Below are 18,705 nucleotides of genomic sequence, written 5' to 3'. Positions count from 1 at the left end.
CTTGTTACCCAATCTCCGTCCACCTCTCCCTCCTCCTTCCTCTTCCTTCCCAGCTACCAGTAATCACTATTCTAAGTTCAGATCAACTTTTGTCAACTTACGCATATGAGAGAGACTATGTGGTGTTTGTCTATATTTGACTTACTTCATTTAACATAATGACTTACAGTATAGCACTATTTGCATATTACATAATTAAATATTACATATTAAGTGTGAGAGTATTTAAATTACACAGGAGTATTGCCTATGTTATATGCAAAAGTAGTCATCCCAGGCCAGCGCTGTGGTACAGGGGGTTAAAGCCCTGGCCTGAAGTGCCAGCATCCCATATAGGCACTGGTTTTAGTTCCGGCTCTCCTCTTCTGATCCAGCTCTCTGCTATGGCCTGGGATAGCAGTAGAATATGGCCCATGTCCTTGGGGCCCTGCACCCATATGGGAGACCTGGAAGAAGCTCCTGGCTCCTGGCTTCAGATCAGCGCAGCTCTAGCTGTTGTGGCCAATTTGGGAGTGAACTAGCGGATGGAAGACCTCTCTCTCTGTCTCTCTCTCTCTCTCTGTAACTCTGTTTTCAAATAAATGAAAATAAATCTTTAAAATAAAAGCAGCCATCCCTCCATTTCTGCAAAGGATGGGTTCCAGGACTCCGCCCACCAGTGGATACTACAATTTTTCAGATATAAAATGGCATACTTGAAAACAACGAATTACAGATGCCAGTTTTTTTGTTATTAGTGCCAGTAAAAGTGGCATCATGGGAAATGGATAATTGTGTAGCCTCGTGCTAGTTGTTAAAAGCTCACGGGAAGCCCCAACTTTGGGTTAGTTTACATGAATCCAGGACTTCCACTTGCTAGTTTCTGTTTTGCCCTGAGTGAATAAGGGCAGTTTGTTTATCGAAATGTGGCTTAATAAAGAATCAAGTCAGCAAAATCACCACCAAGGCAAAGGAACAGAGGGAAACAAGACAGTTCTGGGACAATTCAGATCCATGCCCGAGCTTCAGAGTGGTGCGAATAGGATTCCTGTGCAGCAGAGGAATGCGAATCAGCCTGAAGAGGGTAGGGAAGTCAGTGTGTGTCTGTCTGCTAACGGAAGCTGCATCTTGGGGTATTCAGGGATGCATATCCCCTGTTAGGGCTTTTCAATCCATCATTGATGAGCGTTGAGGACAAGACACCGTATTTCTGCAAGACAGGGTATTTCTGCAATAAGAATGCACAGTGCCGTTCCTTTACCAGGTGCGATGTTAGGTTCAGGGGCTAGCGGGCTGGCAGAGAACACCGGCTGTACGAGAGAAAACTGCGCTAGCTTCATAAGCTCTGTCTGCAGCTCTGGGACCCTGAGGTGGCTACATGGAGAACCTTGTACCCAGTTCAATGGTATGTCAGGTATACCGAATGCCAATAGCATTCTAGTCTACCCAGGCTTCCAGAGAAACCGATTTATCTTTGAGTTTGAGTGGCAAGAAGCTTAACCTGTCCATGGCTTTTCAGAACAGGAATAATAAGGATAATTGTTCAAAAATTGACATAGGGTAGTGTTGAAAGAAGACTGTTTTAGAACATCAGAATAGTAATGGTTCTGACAGGGGCCGGTGCTCTGGTGTAGCGGGTAAAGTGGGTAAAGCCGCCGCCTGCGATGCCAGCATCCCATATAGGCTCTGATTTGAGTCCTGGCTGCTCCACTTCTGATCCAGCTCCCTGCTAATGTGCCTGGGAAAGCAGTGGAGGAAGGCCCAAGTGCCTGGGTTCCTGCTTTCACGTGGGAGACCTGGAAGAACCTCCTGGCTCCTGGCTTTGGTCTGGCCCAGCCCCTGTCATTGTGGCCATTTGGGGAGTGAATCAGAAGACAGAAGATCTCTCTCTCTCCCTCTCTCTTCCTCTGTGTAACTATGACTTTCAAAAAAATAAACCTTTAAAAAAAGCTAATGGTTCTGACATTTTTCAGTTGTAGACTTCTTTGACCCTCGGTATCCTTGTCAAAGATAATAGTCATTGTCATCATAGTAATAATGATAATGGTATCTGTTTTGCTATCTCAATTCTAGGCTCACAAGATCTAAAATGTTGGAAAGTGCTTTGCCTTCTGTTAAGAACTACACAAACTCTCTATATAATATTAGCAAAAGCGATATTGTAGAGGTCACTTTTCCTTTTCATTTGAGAGTGGAGGTAGGGAGATGAGCAAACTCCCATTCCTGCTTCACTCCCCAAATGCCACCCAAGAGCCAAGTCTGGGCCAGGGTCAAAGCTGAGTGCAGGGAATTCAATCTGAGACTCCCAGTGGGTAGCAGGAACCCAACTGCGGGAGCTGTAACTGCGGCCTCCTTGGGTCTGCATTAGTAGGAAGTTGGAGTCAGGACCAGAGCCAGGAATCAAATCCAGGTTCTCTGATGTCAGACATGGTGGGGGGAAGGGGTCTTCTCTGGCAGACCAAACACTGGTGTCCCATCCTTTACTTTAAAAACTCTCTATATAAAGTTAAACCATATCACAATTTTGATTATGAAAACTTGTGGTTAATAGGAAATCTGACTGTTTCTCTCTACTTTAAGCATTTTAATGTGGAAATACAAAATGAGAAACATGGAAGAGTCCCAAGGCCAACCGCTCTCGGCAGCTGCAGTCACCAACCCCTGATGCCTTCCCGTCCACCACGGGAGCCGCGTCACTGCGAAGACAATCCCTGGCTTTGGAACCCAAGGCCTGGTAGAGGTGGAGGTAGCAGGTGGTAGTCTAAGAGCAGAAGAGTTTTGCGTGTCACGTCAATGTTCTTGTGCGCCTGCAAGAATACTTCCTTCCAGGTGGAGGGACGAGACAGCGCTCACTTCGTTCTCTGCCCCAGTCCAGTTCCCTAAGAGGGGATAAGGGTCTCCAGGGCCACCCAAGACCTGCTCTTTGCCACCAGCAGCACCAGCTGGAGGGAAAAGGTGCTGGAAACCCACAAGCCTGGAAGTGGAATGGGCTCAGGTCCACACTCTATTTGATGTGTTGATCCTCTACTTTGTATGCATCCAGTTGGACTCCTCTATATTCCTAGATGTTCCTTGCATGTGTGTGGGCTTTTAATCCCATTATTCTCTTTTGGCAGAAGGAGCCTAGAGATTGCCTTTGACAGGTAGTTTGTAAAAATCCCAAGGATTGCAAGAATGGGCATGGTAGTCAAATAATCATAGAGTGTCTTTAAGGAAAATGATTACAAAACAAACAAATCCATGCATTAAAGCAGTAGGAAAGATTAAAGATTGAAAGAATTCACTGTGCAGTGAGAGAATTTTGGAACTGCTACATTGTACTTAGCGCTCCCGAACATGAAAATTACCACCATCAGGTTTCAGTCCTGAGCCAGAGGCTTCAAAAGTGTTTTGGCAATACTGTTCCATCTCAACCCACAGTCATTCTATTGCTCTTTCCTGCTTTTGAGTGAAACAGGATTGTCCTGTGCCATCTTGAACAGCTCTGAAGTAACTTTCCAGAAATGGTTGGTGAAATAAGATGCTGTTTACTGGAGCTTTCCAACAAGAGACTTCATAACCTTTAAATAGCACGGCCTTTGAAGTGAGGCCCTGATGGATGTCTCCAAGGAGGTGAGGAATGAGGTTGTAAACAGCTCATTGAAGCAGCGTCTGTGATGTCAGTCCATCCTCTCATCTGAAGATAATGGACTGAAAGACAAGAGAAAAAAAATCTGCTTTTAAATTTTTTTCACTTGTGTGTGGTATGGCTACACACACGCACATGCACACTCAATTTTGTGCTCGAGTACGATAAGCACATGAAACCTCCTGGGCCAGGCCTTATCCTTGTTATTATTTTTGGTTCCATTTCACCTGATGAGATAACCAAATCCTGGAAAGGTTGAACAACTTGCCCATAACCCAGTTCACTCTCCACGCAGGGAAAACACGCAGATGCTCTGGCTCTCTGCAAGGCAAGGCTAACCTCACAGGATAGATTGAGCCATAGTGAGCATTTGCTAAATGAAGGTGGTGACTGAGCTGCTGTGTTTTCTGTCTCCTGAGGTTCTCCGGAGTGGGGGGGAGGGTGCTTCCCAGAAAGCCACAGTCAATTAAAAAAAATCCCCTCGGGGTTTGAAAGGATCTACCTGGACTGCCATAGGCCTGCCAAGGACACCCCGGGTAGCAACAACACTGTGCTAATGGGGATGACCTCACCTGACCACATCCTGTCACAGAACTCTGGCCACCGTGGTGGAGGTGAGGCTCCTGGAGCGACAATGACTTTTGTTGTCCCTATGCACTGAGTTTGCCACAAACCAGTAAGTGGAGCTACCCGTGCTGTTCTGAGCAAGTGTCCTGGGGGCAGCGTCTCTCCGTGTTGGCCATTTTCAGTTCAGGAAGGCAAGACAACCTGGTAATGCAGTGTGGATTTCCTTGCATTGTGCCTCATTTCCTACACACCTACATCATGGCTTGGCCAGAGTGGGTTCCACATGGTTTCATGTGTCTACGCTGGAGGAGGTAAACCAGATGCCTCCAGGTCAGGAGGGATTTGTTTGACCCACATAATGTTGACTGTCTTATGTTTAATTTTTTTAAACTTGAGTTTGTTATAAGGTTTAATATTTGCATATATATCTGCATGATGGTTTTCTCTGAAAACTCGAAAAGATGTGACTGTATGGACACCATTGGCTTGATGCTAGCTGGCCTGCTAAGATGTGGTGGCCATGGGTTACTTCCCTGTTGTTTCTCACCCAGTCAGCTGCAGGTGTGCCTGGTGCCCACAGGTGTGTGTGTGTGTGTGTGTGTGTGTGTGCGTGTGTCTTATCCCTGTCCCTCTTGCAGCATGTGATACCAGGGACCCCTCGTTTCATCTGATGTGGCAGGATCCGCTCTCCATGACCTCTCTGTTTTCATCTTTCTCCTATTCTTTAAATGGAGGTGTCTACCAGGGAGGAAATCTATCCTTGGTCTTTTCTTTCCTTTCTTTCTCCACTCTTCCTTGGGACTTCCAAGATCTCCATGATTTAAGCTAACGGCACTTCAGAAATTATATTTATATCTGTTGATCAACTGGACGGAATAGCACCAAGCCCAAGTACCGAGATGAAAAATGAGACTGCTACTTTCCAAAGCAGTTCAGGAGACGGCTGTGTAAACAAACAGTGCAATTGGATACATGCTGCGAGGGAGGGTACAACGCAATGCTCTCACAGAGGAGGAAACCTTGAGCTGGCTTTTGAAGATTGAGTGGAAATTCACCCCTGAACCAAGGATCGATTTTGAGGATTTTTGATTCCCCTGTGTTTCAGGAATCATTTTTTTTAAAAGATTTATTTATTTATTTGAAAGTCAGAGTTAGAGAGAAAAGGGGAGAGAGAGAGAGAGAGAGAGAGCAAGAGCAAGAGAGAGAGAGATCTTCCATCCGATGGTTCACTCCCCAATTGGCTGCAATGGCCAGAGCTGTGCCTATCTGAAGCCAGGAGCCAGGAGCTTTTTCCTGGTCCCCCACGCCAGTGTATGGGCCCAAGGACTTGGGCCATCTTCTACTGCTTTCCCAGGCCACAGCAGAGAGCTGGATTGGAAGTGGAGCAGCCGGGTCTTCAACTGGTATCCATATGGGATGCCAGCGCTTCAGGCTGTGGCATTAACCCACTGTGCTACAGAGCCGGTCCCATCAGGAGTCATTTTAAACTGCACGCTGTACATCTCTACTTGGATGTTCCACCGGTAATCAGATTAAACACATCCAAATATGCTGTCTTCTAGCAGTCTCATCCATGTGTACTGTTCCTTCAAACACCACGCTTTTCTTTGGACTTTCTTGTTCTAGGGGCTGATGCCCCTGTCCTCCTGGTAACTCCCATGGGCACCTCCCTGATGGTCCTCTCTGACACTCGACGAGTTGTCAACTTCTGAGATTCTTCCCTTAATTGTTGTTAAATCCACACCCCTGTCCTCCAGTTGAGGTCACCAGTGCAGGATGTCCACAAAACAACCTCAGTACCTGTGTAAGTTCTCCCCTTGCTAGTGTCTCCTCTCTCTGCACACCTGCCATCAGCCTGCTTGGAGTTCCGCTCTGAAAACGTCAACCCCTTGCCATAAATGCTTAATACATATTAACTTATTCAATCGTCCCTCAAACCTGGGTGTTATTCTCCTTCCAGTAACGGGTCCAAGTTTACATGTGTAGCAGCTAGCACAGCAGGGACCTAAGTATGCCCAGTCTGATCCTGGAGCCCACCCACTTACGCAGCAGCTCGCATTGCTGGGTCCCATTCTTGTTCAAAAACCATCCTGACTCCCATGTACTTCTCAAATCCTGTATCAGTCTCTGCATTTGAGTCCAACTACGCGTTTCCTCCTATTATGTAGTGAACTCCTTCAAGGCTGACAACAGTGCTTGTTCAGTCTTTTCTCTCCTAGGGGCTGAGCTTGGTGACTTCTATTTGTCTATACTTACTGAGTAATATGGGTAATATGACAAAATGGTTTGTGGGCTCTGATATCACTTGGATCATGCATTTGATGAACTTAATGCAAAAGTTGGGTAGAAAAAGGAGGCCCAGGTAGAACTGGCCAACAAAAAGGATAAATATATATTATATTAAGGATTTTCTTTTCTTAGTGTGATTTTAGAACATACATAGGATCAAAATCTTTTGTAAAGCAAATCAACATCAAATGTGGTGGGAGTCAATGGGAGAACATATGTGAATATAAAATATGCTCTTTAATATAAATTTATAAGGTTACATATAAAACATTCCCAGCCGGGAATCCAGACCATAAATAAATAAAGTGGGGGTTAATCTGAGAGCCTGGAGTCTTAGGGGCTCTAGGGCAAGGAGATCGTTTTGGTCCCAGGTGTGGCTCCTGAAAAGGCCAGGTGGTGAGAGCAGAGGAATGGAGTGCCGGCGGAACCAGTGCGCCAGCCAGTAGACCAGAATGCGGGCGCAGACAAGAGAAGTGAGCCGGCTGGGCGTGGGGGTTGTAGGGAGAAGCAGGGACCCACATGTGGGCTTTGAAGCTGATGGGGAGCGTCTTGGAAGAGGTGCCCTGGGAGTGAGATCACCTAAGGTCAAACTAGGTCACCCAAGGACACCTTGCCTAGCACAGTGCGTGGGGGGGGCGGGGACGTGCCTGTCCTCCCACTTGGGTCCAAGCACTAGGTCCTGCGGTGATGCAAGTTGAAAGGAAGCAGATGCGGTCTCTGGGAGGGGCAGCAGAATGTTCTGTCCAGGGCCATTCTTTCGTCTTTAAGGCGGGGCCACGTTTTTTCAAGGGCTGAGTGCGCGTGTGCGTGCTTTGCGGGGGGGCTCTTGTGGGCCGGGTGTGGAGATCTTCGCGACCAAATAGGGGTCCCCTTGAACGTGTGGGTTCTCTGAGCTCTGAACCCTGGAGCCTGTAGTTTGGGATTGAGTTAGCATTTGTGCATCAGCCTAAAAAGAAAGCACAGAAGGGCTTTGAATCCTGGCCCTATCCCCAGGTAGCTACTTTACTGAAGTTGGTGAAAACCCACAAAATGCTGCCAAACACAAAACAAGAATAAAGTCTGGGTGCAGTTTTTTCTTCCCCTGGTACTCACAGTTTGTTAGATTCCCGACATCGTCTCTGTGAGGTGGCGAATTGTGCCTAGTAAACAGACATGGGAGAGTTCTATGATGGTTTTTATTTACCAAGTGTGTAACACACCTCCTGCAGCATGTCCGTGTCCATGAATCACAAGGGTCAGCTACTTTGGGTCAATTTTGATTGTACTGGCCCCCTTCTCTGCACGCTGAGTCAGAGGTGGAGAAGGGGGACATAGGAGTCCAGCCATAGTGTCCCTTAGAACTGGGGTCCTGATTTACTCCTGAGCCCACCGGACTGGGGGAGGAGACGGCTGTGGAGAGCACAGAGTCCGGTCATCAATAATCCATGTCTTTGGCTAAGGAAATCAGGTAAAGACGGAGGCAATGAGGGAAAGCAGGAGGAAGGAGACAAGGGCAAACAAATAGATTAGGAGTTGTCAAAATGGCAAAAACTGACCAATATGTTCCACCGGCAAGGAAATTGGGGTGGGGCGGTGGGGTTCATTCTGGAAGTAGCAGAAATGCGTGTGCAGGGGCACTGTTAGTACCCGACCTGAGACAGCCCGTTGTTTTCCTTGAATAGTTTCTACAATTTGGTTTTTGCACCACCTGCTGGCAAAGGATAGTGATTCCCACCTCTCCTTGGAGGAAAGTCACACGTTTTAACTGCCAGTGAGCAAGGCATGGGGAGATCAGAAGCGACTTTGTTTATGGGGGATGTGTAGCTACCACTGCTCAACCACAGCCAGCTCCTTGTCACCACCTTGTTAACAAGTTTTAAATTGTGCCACACGTTCCACACAAGTGTTTTCTTCCTGGAAGTGCCATAATAATATGAGATTATTCGGGATTATGTTAGTGGGAAAGGGAATATTATTTTCCGCAATTAAGAGAGACAATCTATCTAGTATTCCTGGCTAACATACAAGCCGATATTTTCTGGAAAGTACTTCTAAGTTATTCTCATTTCAAAAGACTGAAGTAGCATAATTTTTAAAAAGATTTTATTTATTTTTATTTGAATGGTGGAGTTACAGACAGAGAGAGGGAGAGGGAGAGAAAAAGAGAAAAGTCTTCCACTTTCACTCCCCAGATGGTCTCAATGGCCAGCGCTGAGGAGATCTGAAGCCAGGAGCCAGGAGCCAGGAGCCAGGAGCCAGGAGCCAGGAGCCAGGAGCCAGGAGCTTCTTCTGGATCTCCCACACAGGTGCAGGGCCCCAAGCACTTGGGCCATCTTCCACTGCTTTCCCAGGCCATAGCAGAGAGCTGGATTGGAAGAGGAAGAGCCGGGACATGAACTGGTGCACGTCCATATGGGATGCTGGCACTGCAGGTGGAGGCTTAGCCTATATGCCGGAGCACCGTCCCCAGTAACATGCTTCATGCATCTATTTGTTGATTGCCAAGGAAACATTCAGTTTTTTGACTGGGCAATACTTCTGGAACAATCTGAGTATTTGAAATTCATTTTCTGGGTGAGATTTTGGAGACTATATGGAGACATTTTCATTGTGCTTACTTTGCTGCTGGGAAGGAAGTAGATTTTTTCCTTTTTTGTGGGGAAGAAAAGTCTCAGCTGACCTAATAGGGGACAACCCAACTAAAGACTACACCTATCACTCTTCAGATTCAAATCATCCCCATAGCTCTTGCTTGATATTCTGCTGCTGGAAAGCTACACTGAGGCCTGAGACCAGGAATGGGGCCACAGGGGCACTGGGCTCCAGAACACTGATATTCCTGCCTCTCTCTTCTGCACATGTCTAGTTTATTTTAAAATAAGTTTTATTTTTATTTATTTAATTTTTAAGCACATTTTATTTGTTTAGAAGGCAGAGAGAGAGAGAGAGCGCACTTCCATCAACTGATTCACTCTCCTAAACTGCTACAATGATTGGGACTGAGCTAGATTTAAGCCAGGAGCCAGGAACTTCCTCCAGGTCTCCCACATGGGTGGCACTTGAGCCATCGTCCGCTGCTTTCCCAGGCCCATTAGCAGGGGGCTGGATCAGAAGTGGAGCACCTGGGATTCAAATTGGCATCCATATGGGATACTGGCATTGTAGAGGGCAGCTTAACCCACTACACCATACGATGGCCCCATACCTTATTTATTTAATTATTTATTGGCAGGTAGAGTTATAGACAGTGAGAGAGAGAGACAGAGAAAGGTTTTCCTTCCATTGGTTCACTCCCCAAATGGCTGCCAGGAGCCAGGTGCTTCTTCCCAGTCTCCCATGTGGGTGCAGGGGCCCAAGAACTTGGGCCATCCTCCACTGCCTTCCCAGGCCACAGCAGAGAGCTGGACTGGAAGAGGAGCAACTGGGACCAGAATCCAGTGCCCCTATGGGATGCCGGTGCCACAGGCAGAGGATTAACCAAGTGAGCCACGGCCACTGCCCCTCCAGCCATTATTTTATACAAGGGAGAAGTGGTTTAAGGGTAAATGTGATGAAACACAAATACTTTTTTAAAAGATTGATTGATTTTGAAAGGAAGAGTGATAGAGAGGGAGAGACAGAGACACAGAGAGAGAAAGAGAGATAGAGATTTTCCATTCACTGAGTCAGTCCCCAAATGGCCACAAGACCTGGGGCTGGGCCAAGCTGAAGCCAGGATCCAGGAACTCCATCCATGTCTCCCCTGTGTGTGGCAGGAGCCCAAGCTTTTGGGCCGTCTTCTACTGCTTTCCCAGGTGCATTAGCAGTGATTGGATAGGAAGCCGAACAATTGGAACTTGAACACACACTCTGATATGGGATGCTGGCATCACAAGTGGTGGCTTAACCTGCTGCACCAGAACACAGGATGCTCAAATACTTTTTTCCTTTTTTAAGATTTGATTTATTTATTTGAAAAACAGAGTTACAGACAGAGAAAGGGAGAGGGAGAGACAGAGAGAGATCTCCATCCACTGGTTCACTACCCAGTTGGCCACAACTGCTAGAGCTGAGTCAATCTGAAGGCAGGAGCCAGGAGCTTCTTCTGGATCTTCCGCAGGAGCCCAAGCACTTGGGCCATCTTCTATTGCTTTCCCAGGCCACAGCAGAGAGCTGGATCGGAAGCGGAGCAGCTGGGACACGAACAGGCACCCATGTGGGATGCCGGCACTGCAGGCGGAAGCTTAACCTAATGCACCATAGCACAGCGCCCCTATGTTTTTTCTTTTTTTAAGATTTTTTAAAATTAATTTGTGAGACAGACTTTCAAAGAAAATGCTTTTCATAGAGGATAGCTTGGGTCCTTGGGCCCCTGCACCCACATGGGAAACCTGGAAGAGGCTCCTGGCTCCTGGCTTCCGATCAGCGCAACTCCAGCCATTGTGGCCATCTGGGGAGTGAACCAGCAGATGGAAGACCTCTCTCTCTGTCTCTACCTCTCTCTGTAGCTCTGTCTTTCAAATGAATAAAATAAAATCTTTAAAAAATGCTTTTCTTTAGAAGAATTTCCGTGTCATGCCCTATTTAGATGCAATGCACAATTAGAGTGAATTCCCTTATTCCCTCGCGTGTTTCTGGGAGTGTCTTTTGTTTTTGCCTTCTACTTTCCTTCCACCTTCATTCTGTAGTCTTTTTGCCAGCCATTCTATCCATACTGGTTCTTTCCATTCTACTTCAACTCAATATTCATTGAATAGCTACCATGTAAAGGGTCTGTACTTGGAAGACACTAAGGGAGACACAAATGTGGAGCTGTGGTTTGGACCCCAAGGAACCTAGTGTCTTTTTAGGACAGGAACACATGTGCCCAAATCTCCACTGTGCAATGCTGTCCTTCTCCTCAGAGGAGCCCTTCATTCACATGTCCCGGCAATGCTGGCAGATTACTGCATGTATCAGCCATTTGGTTCCCCAGCAACAGAACAGTCTGTGTTCTGTTGCTATAACAAAATAACTGAGGCTACATAATGTAGAACGAAAAGAGGTTTATCCTGCTCGCCATTTCTGAAGTTCAAGAGCTCAGTGTCAGAACCTACTGGACTCTGATGATGCCTTCATGGCAGAAGGCATGCCCGTGGCAGAGACACGAGGTCACACGGTGAGGCAGAAAGCCATCTGGGGCCAGGGTTCAGGCTCACTCTTTGGTAAAAACCCTACTTTTACTAGAATTAACTCACTCCCAGAGACCAGCATTAATCCTCCCTGATCCTTGGATTGCCACACCGAGGATCGGGCTTCCAGCACCTGGGGACATACTCAGACCATCACCAAACCAGAGCATTTGGGGTGAATTAGAGAAGCGTCTGGAAAGAGAAGCAAGCAGAAATGGTGAAAGGAAAACCGCATCCTGAATCCTCATTCTTTTTCATGGACTCCCTTCTATCTATTTTTTCCTAATGAAATTATTTTCTCCAGAGTGAAATTTGTATGTGTCCATGGCTCTGACTCCCTTTTCTGAACACAGGCGCCATAGTGGAGGGCGGGGGCCTGACCCATCTCTTGATGGGTTCAAAACATTTCAGTGGCTTTCTGAAAAGGATGGATTCATCATTCTCATCAGCAGAAGCTGAGCCTGTGAATGATAAGCATTGTCCAGTTGCAAAATAAACCCTAAACCCCTGTTATTTTAAAGTGGCATCAGGAACAATAGTTTTGATCTAGTGTTGAAGGATTCTTGAATGCTGTGGAACCAAATGCCTGGAATGTGTCTGGTGAGGTCCGGCCAAAGACAGGACTGGAATTCATATTTGGTGGCCACATCAGTGTCTCCTATGCTCTTATCACCCTTTTGTTTTCCAAGTAAATCCAGGAAACAGATGTGATAAAACGATCATGCAGACATGCCTACATGGTGCAAACTACAAACAAGAAAAACACAGGTGGCTTTTGGTGGACATGCTGCTTTGGCTTGGCAGCCTTAGGTCCATTGCAACTTTGCCATATGCAAATGACCTTAGTTTCAGCTCCTTCAAACCAAATGCCCTAATATAAAAGGTGACTGTGCTTTGCAACAGCTTATACACATGTGAACAATGCAACATGGCTGAAAATCTCAATAGTTTTCTGACATAGAACTTAAATAAGGGGGCCAGCTTTAGGACATAGCACATTAAGGCACCACCCTCGACGTTAGGCCAGTTGCTAATGTGTCTGGGAAGGCAGCAGAAGATAGTCCAAGTACTTGGGTCCTTGTCATCCACATGGGAGACCTGGATGAAACTCCTGGCTCCTGGTTTGGTTTGGTATAGCACTGGTCATTGGGGCCATTTGGGGAGGGAACCAGTGGTTGGAAGACCTTTGTCTATGTTTCCCTCTTTCTATCACTCTGCCTTTCAAATAAATAAAATAAATCTCTTTAAAAAATTTAATAAATAGGGTCTGGCATTGTGGAGTAACGAGTAAAACTGCCGCCTGCAGCACCAGCAGCCCACATGGGCACTGGTTCGAGCTCCATCTGCTCCACTTCTGATCCAGTTCCTTACTAATGCACCTGGGAAAGCAGTGGAGAATGGCCCCAGTTCTTGGGCCCCTGAATCCAAGTGGGAGACCTGGAAGAAGCTCCTAGTTCCTGGGTTTGGACTAGCCCAGCCCTGAACATTGTGGCCATTTGAGGAGTGAATCAGCAGATGGAAGATCTGTCTCTCCCTCTCTCTCTGTAACTCTGCCTTTTAAATAAATCTTTAAAAAACATTAAAAATAGAAGTTAAAAATAATAATCAAGAGCAATATTTTCTCTAAATAATTAACTTTATAATCAGTTAGAAATAAAACATAACCTTAAAGGTTTTCAAGTGAATGGAAAAAATTGAGGGAAAGCATAGAAACATTATCATGCTTTTCCAAAGATATATTCTGAGTAACTGTTATCATTAAAGAATAAATGTACAGTATGCTAATTGCTAAGGGTTAGCTAGCATAAGAAATATAAGAAATGAGATCGTGGGGCCGGCGCTGTGGCATAGCAGTTAAAACCACCACCTGCAACACAGGCTTTCTATATGGGTGTCGGTTCGAGTCCTGGCTACTCCTCTTCCTATCCAGCTCCTTGCTAATGGCCTGGGAAAGCATCAGAAGATGGCCCAGGTACTTGGGCCCTGGCCACCTACTTGGAAGACCCTGATGAAGCTCCTGGCTCCTGGCTTCAGCCTGGTCTAGGGCTGGCTGCTGCAGTCATCCAGGAAGTGAACCAATGGATGAAAGATCTCTCTCTGTCTCCTCCCTTTCTGTAACTCTGATTTTCAAAAATAAATAAATACCTTTTTTAAAAAAAGAAATGAGATTATGAAACTGCATGATCTTTTATCAGTGTTTAAAGAAAGCTAGTATGCTGTCCAAAAGTTGTATTTTAAGGCGTAGTTACCAATTTGTTTTTCTTCCTAAATGCTTCTTTATTTTTTTTAATATTTTATTTATTTATTTTAGAGGTAGAGTTACAGACAGAGAGAGGGAGAGACAGAGAGAAAGGTCTTCCACCCTGGTTCACTCCCCAAATGGCTGGAGTTGGGCTGATCTAAAGCCAGGAGCCAGGAGATTCTTCCAGGCTCCTTCATGGGTGCAGGGGCCCAAGCACTTGGGCCATCTTCTGCTTCTTTCCCAGGCCGTAACAGAGAGCTGGATCAGAAGAGGAGCAGCCAGGACATGATCCAGTGCCCATATGGGATGCTGGCCCCGAAGGCAGAAGCCCAGCCACAGCGTCCGCCCCTGAATGGTTATTTCTTTAATCTAACAAAGGATTAGCTGCTCTTTTCATTTTTGACATAAAATCATCATTCTTCTCTCCTCTGGAGAAGTGTTTGGGCTCTTGGAAGCAAAAAGTGGGGCACAGGAGGAAACCAGAAGACCTTTGATTTACTCCACCAACAAGGAGTCATAAATTCAAAAGCATGTGTGTGTGCTATGGGATGGTGCTACACTCTCCCGTAACCTATCGCCTCTGAGCTGGGCACAGCCTCGCCTTGGTGGCTGATTCTGCAGGAACTCTGCCTGCTGGAGCCTGCTGACATCCGAGAGCCCTCTTTCTGGGGCTCTGCCTGTGGACACATCTGCCTCCAGCTCTGCCCAGGCCCTCTTGCCGTAAAACTTAATTACAAAGGTATGTGCTCCCTGTTTGGCATTCTGGGATGTGTGATGCGGGAATCCAAGGCTTTGATTGTAAGCATTTGACTTCTGCTGTTTATAATTTGAAGTACAAAAAAATTACTTCAGAAACAATCCCCCATGTGGCTTCTATAACACGGTAACTATATTTCTTTATTAGGACAAAACAGTCATCTGCCATTATTTAAACTTAAGACAGCTTGCTTCCAACCTTGAGACGACATAATTTTATCTTGTGCAATCTTAGGCAACTTAATGAAAGCAAAGATTGATCTGGCTGGTAAAATATGATAGCTCACATGGGCATTTTGCTTGCTTTTTTTCAAGTCTGGTATAACAGAATTATAAACTATATCATGACAATTTAACATTAAAAATAATAAAGCTGGTTGCCAGTAGTGACATTTTTATAGTTACATCTGCAATTTGAAAAAAAAATAAGTAACTTCCAGGAAATAATGAAAGCTCCATTTTCCATGGACTGCATTTTATATATAAATCCATATATATATATATCCATATATATCCATATATATATATATATCCATATATATCCATATATATATATGGATTTACGATACCCAAGAAAAGTTATAATTCTGTTCCGTGTTGATCTACACAAACCAAGCACATGATCACTTTAGGCAGCTCATATCATGGAGGCTTCCGTGATGTGAATGGACTGTGTTGATCGAGTTGCTCAATATTAATTAGTAAACTGATTCATCTCTATTTCTCCTCGTATCATGTAGGCCTGGTGCACTGGGTTTCAAAGATTCCGCTATGGGAATTTATGAGATCTTGGCTTCAGAGCCCTGATGTGGAATGGGGTCTCCATGTGGGAGGCTCAGATTCTCTGCTCTTATCGTGTAATTTAACATTAGGGAGGCTGGCTACTGAGGCGCCTTCGTGGAGTGCTGAGAGCACTCGGGGGATGGGTTGGGTTGGTGCATGAACCTTGGCGGGGGATTAGAGCCCTGACCCCAGGCAGGTGCTTCCAAGGTGTGTTGTGGGATGGGAGGAGGGCGAGTGAAGGAATGGGAACTGTGACTCTACAGGTAAGCTCATGGTAGGAAGATGGTCAAAATGTGTGCCCAAATGGGAATTCAAAGTGCCACTCCATGGAGCTCTGTTTCCACTTAAGATGTAGAATCTGGCAAAATAACATCACTCCCACCCTTGCAGTGACAGGAAGCAAAATGTAACTTGGCTGGAGCCTGTTAGAGGGTCACAAGGCCACCATTGTAAAGAGGCTGCAGTCCCTCCAAGTCCCACCTTTGGCAGTGCAAGGTGGAGAGATGACCCCCAGAGAAGGTCAGAATAAAGCAGTGTTAGCACATACCTAAAGGCCAAGTGTAGGCCAGCACACCACGGAAGAGCCAGAGGCACAGACACAAGGAGAGTCCCCACTCGCTTGAAAGCTGTCACTCACAGGCCTCTCAGCTAGTTACAAGGGAGGTGGACAAGTCTGAAGACTGAGGAGCCCCTCATCTGTGGATTTGCAGAAGTGAGTAGGTGCCTCTAGGGGCTTACATAGAGGCTGCCCACACCCCTTTTCTCTTACCAAGCAAAAGTTATATGTAAGCTGGGAGTAAACACTTAACCCAGAGCCCAGGCAAAGACCCTGCTAGGAACTGAAAATTCATGTTCTGAGTCTTTTTTTTTCCACCCAAACAAACCTTTTCTTTAAGAAATACAAACTTCATGCATTTTCTAAGTACAACTTTAGGAATATAGTGATTCTTCCCACCATATCTGTCCTCCTACCACTCCTTCTCCCATTCCCAGTCCCATTCTCCACTAAGATCCATTTTTAATTAGCTTTATACACTAAGAAGGCCAACTCTATGCTAAGTGAAGAGTTCAACAATTTCATATGTTGAGTTTTAAACCCTCCATGTGACAGTATTAAGAGAAGAAGCCTTTGGGAGATAATTAGACGATGAGTGTGATGTTGGCATGAATGAGGTTAGTGCCCAGATAGGGGATAAGAGAACAGAGCTCTACTCTCTCCACCATGTGAGGATACGACAAGACAGCCATCTGCAGAACAGGAAATGGGCTCTTACCAGCCACAGAATCTTCTGGTGCATTGATTCTTGAACTTGTCAGCCTTCAGAACTGTGAGTGATAAGTGTCTGTTGTTTCAGCCCCTCGTCTGAGGCATTTTGTTACAGCAGCCCAAGCTGATGGAGACAGGAACTTGAGGTGTGAAAACAAACCCACTGCCTATGGGGAGGCATGGGAAACCTCCTGTCCCCAGGATGCAAGCAGCATTTCATGGTTTCTCTGGGAGAGGGAGCAGCGAAGCATTCTTACACCCACCTTCTTAAGTCCAAGATCATACACCTGCACAGTACAGAAGTCTGCCATTGCAGCGGAAGGACAGACACTCTCCTCCCTGACCCAGATCCAAAACAGTATTCAGTGCTAGTGGAAGGAAGGACAGGGACAGTAAAGAAGTCCACTTCCCAGACGGTCCAACTGCAGGGATAACAGAGAGTCCTCATTGCCCCCACCCAGTGCTACACCAAATGCAGATTGTGGCAGCCCCTGTGGGGGAGGCGGGAGGCCCAAGAGAGACCCTCTCTGTAGCACAGGTGTCTGGAGATTTACAGGAAGCTGGGGCAGAGCAAACCCTTCCAGCATGTCATTCTTCTCTAGACACAGGGAGCAGCAGCCCACACTTTATGCATTTGGAATGTGCACACTGAAAGCAGCCAAAAAACAAACACACATGGAGCTCTACTCCCACTGGATTGACTTAATGCTCCCCAAAGCAAGACAGAAGAGGTGTGTACATTTCGCAGTCTAAACACTACTGACCACTGCCTTTATTGTTCTGCCTTATGATGTCCAACACACAGACAAAAATTAGCAGACACACTTAAAGGCAACAAAAATATCTTCATAGTGAAAGGAGTTGCCACTTCAATGCTTAATATAGAAAAAAAGATTGCTTGATGTTTATTTTTTAGCTTATTTAACTTAAAACAACTTAAAAGCAAGGATTTTGTATTTTCTGCATTAATTGCACTGTCTTGTGATTTTATGTATTCAGTGACTGTTTAGTAAATTTACACTTTTGAACTTTCATCTGTGATGAAACTGCTCCATATTCAAGAAACTCAGCTTGGATCAGTTAAAGTAATCTATGTCTCTGTGCTTGTACTTATGTAATGACTGATACACTCCCAAATTTGGGGCATCTTAAAATAAACTAGTCAATAAATTTAATAGATCAAAACCAAAAAGGGAAATACTCTTACTGTGAGGTATAGTATAGTTATTGATACAGTATGATGCATAAAAATGAAATTTGATTCTGAGTTTAGCAGCCAAGGCAAAAATCTAATCTTAGTAGACTAAATTATCATAAAAAATGTTGCTTCTAAGATCCTTTAAAGAGATAATGTTTTCCTGAGATCACATCCTAAAAGAATAGTGTTAGATCTTATGCAAATGGCTTGGGAGATGGTGTTATTTATTCACTCACCCATTTATCCATTTGATGAATGTTTATCAACCAACAGCAAGCGCCTGTGTTAGATTTTGGGGACAAGAGGCCATAGTCAAAGTTTCTGCTCCCTGGAAACGTTCAATCTAGTCATTAATAAGACCAATATGCTTTGATTACCAAACAAGTAGGAGTGACCTCGGTTACAAATGTTGAGAAACTCAGCCAGGGTTCTTGCTGTTACAGAAGTGCAAAACATTATGACACAAGAGGAACTATTGGAGGTTATCTGCAGGCCAAGTTAGGATTTTCCTCAAGATTAAGCTTTGGATTTATCCACATATTTATGTAAGAGTTCACCTGAGACTGTGGCACTCTGACACTATGTGTGACAAAGATGGTCTTCACTGAGAAATGAGTCATTCATGTAAGTCAAATGCACTCAGCTATCTCCCAGAATGTCTGAATCTGCTCTCCCGATTGTCTGATAAGATGAATTACTGGTGATCATTTCTGTATTAAACTACGTTAGCAATGAAAGATTCAAGGGCAGTGCTTCAGAGTATCTTGTTTGTGGACTTAGGACATAGCAGCTCATGTAGGATAAACAGCTGTTACACAGAACAAATTGAACTTGATATTTTGATTAGTATAAAATAAAGAAGGGAAT

Source organism: Oryctolagus cuniculus, chromosome 9 (assembly GCF_964237555.1).
Source record: "Oryctolagus cuniculus chromosome 9, mOryCun1.1, whole genome shotgun sequence".
Classification (NCBI taxonomy): Eukaryota; Metazoa; Chordata; class Mammalia; order Lagomorpha; family Leporidae; genus Oryctolagus; species Oryctolagus cuniculus.
This window is presented reverse-complemented; position numbering follows the sequence as displayed.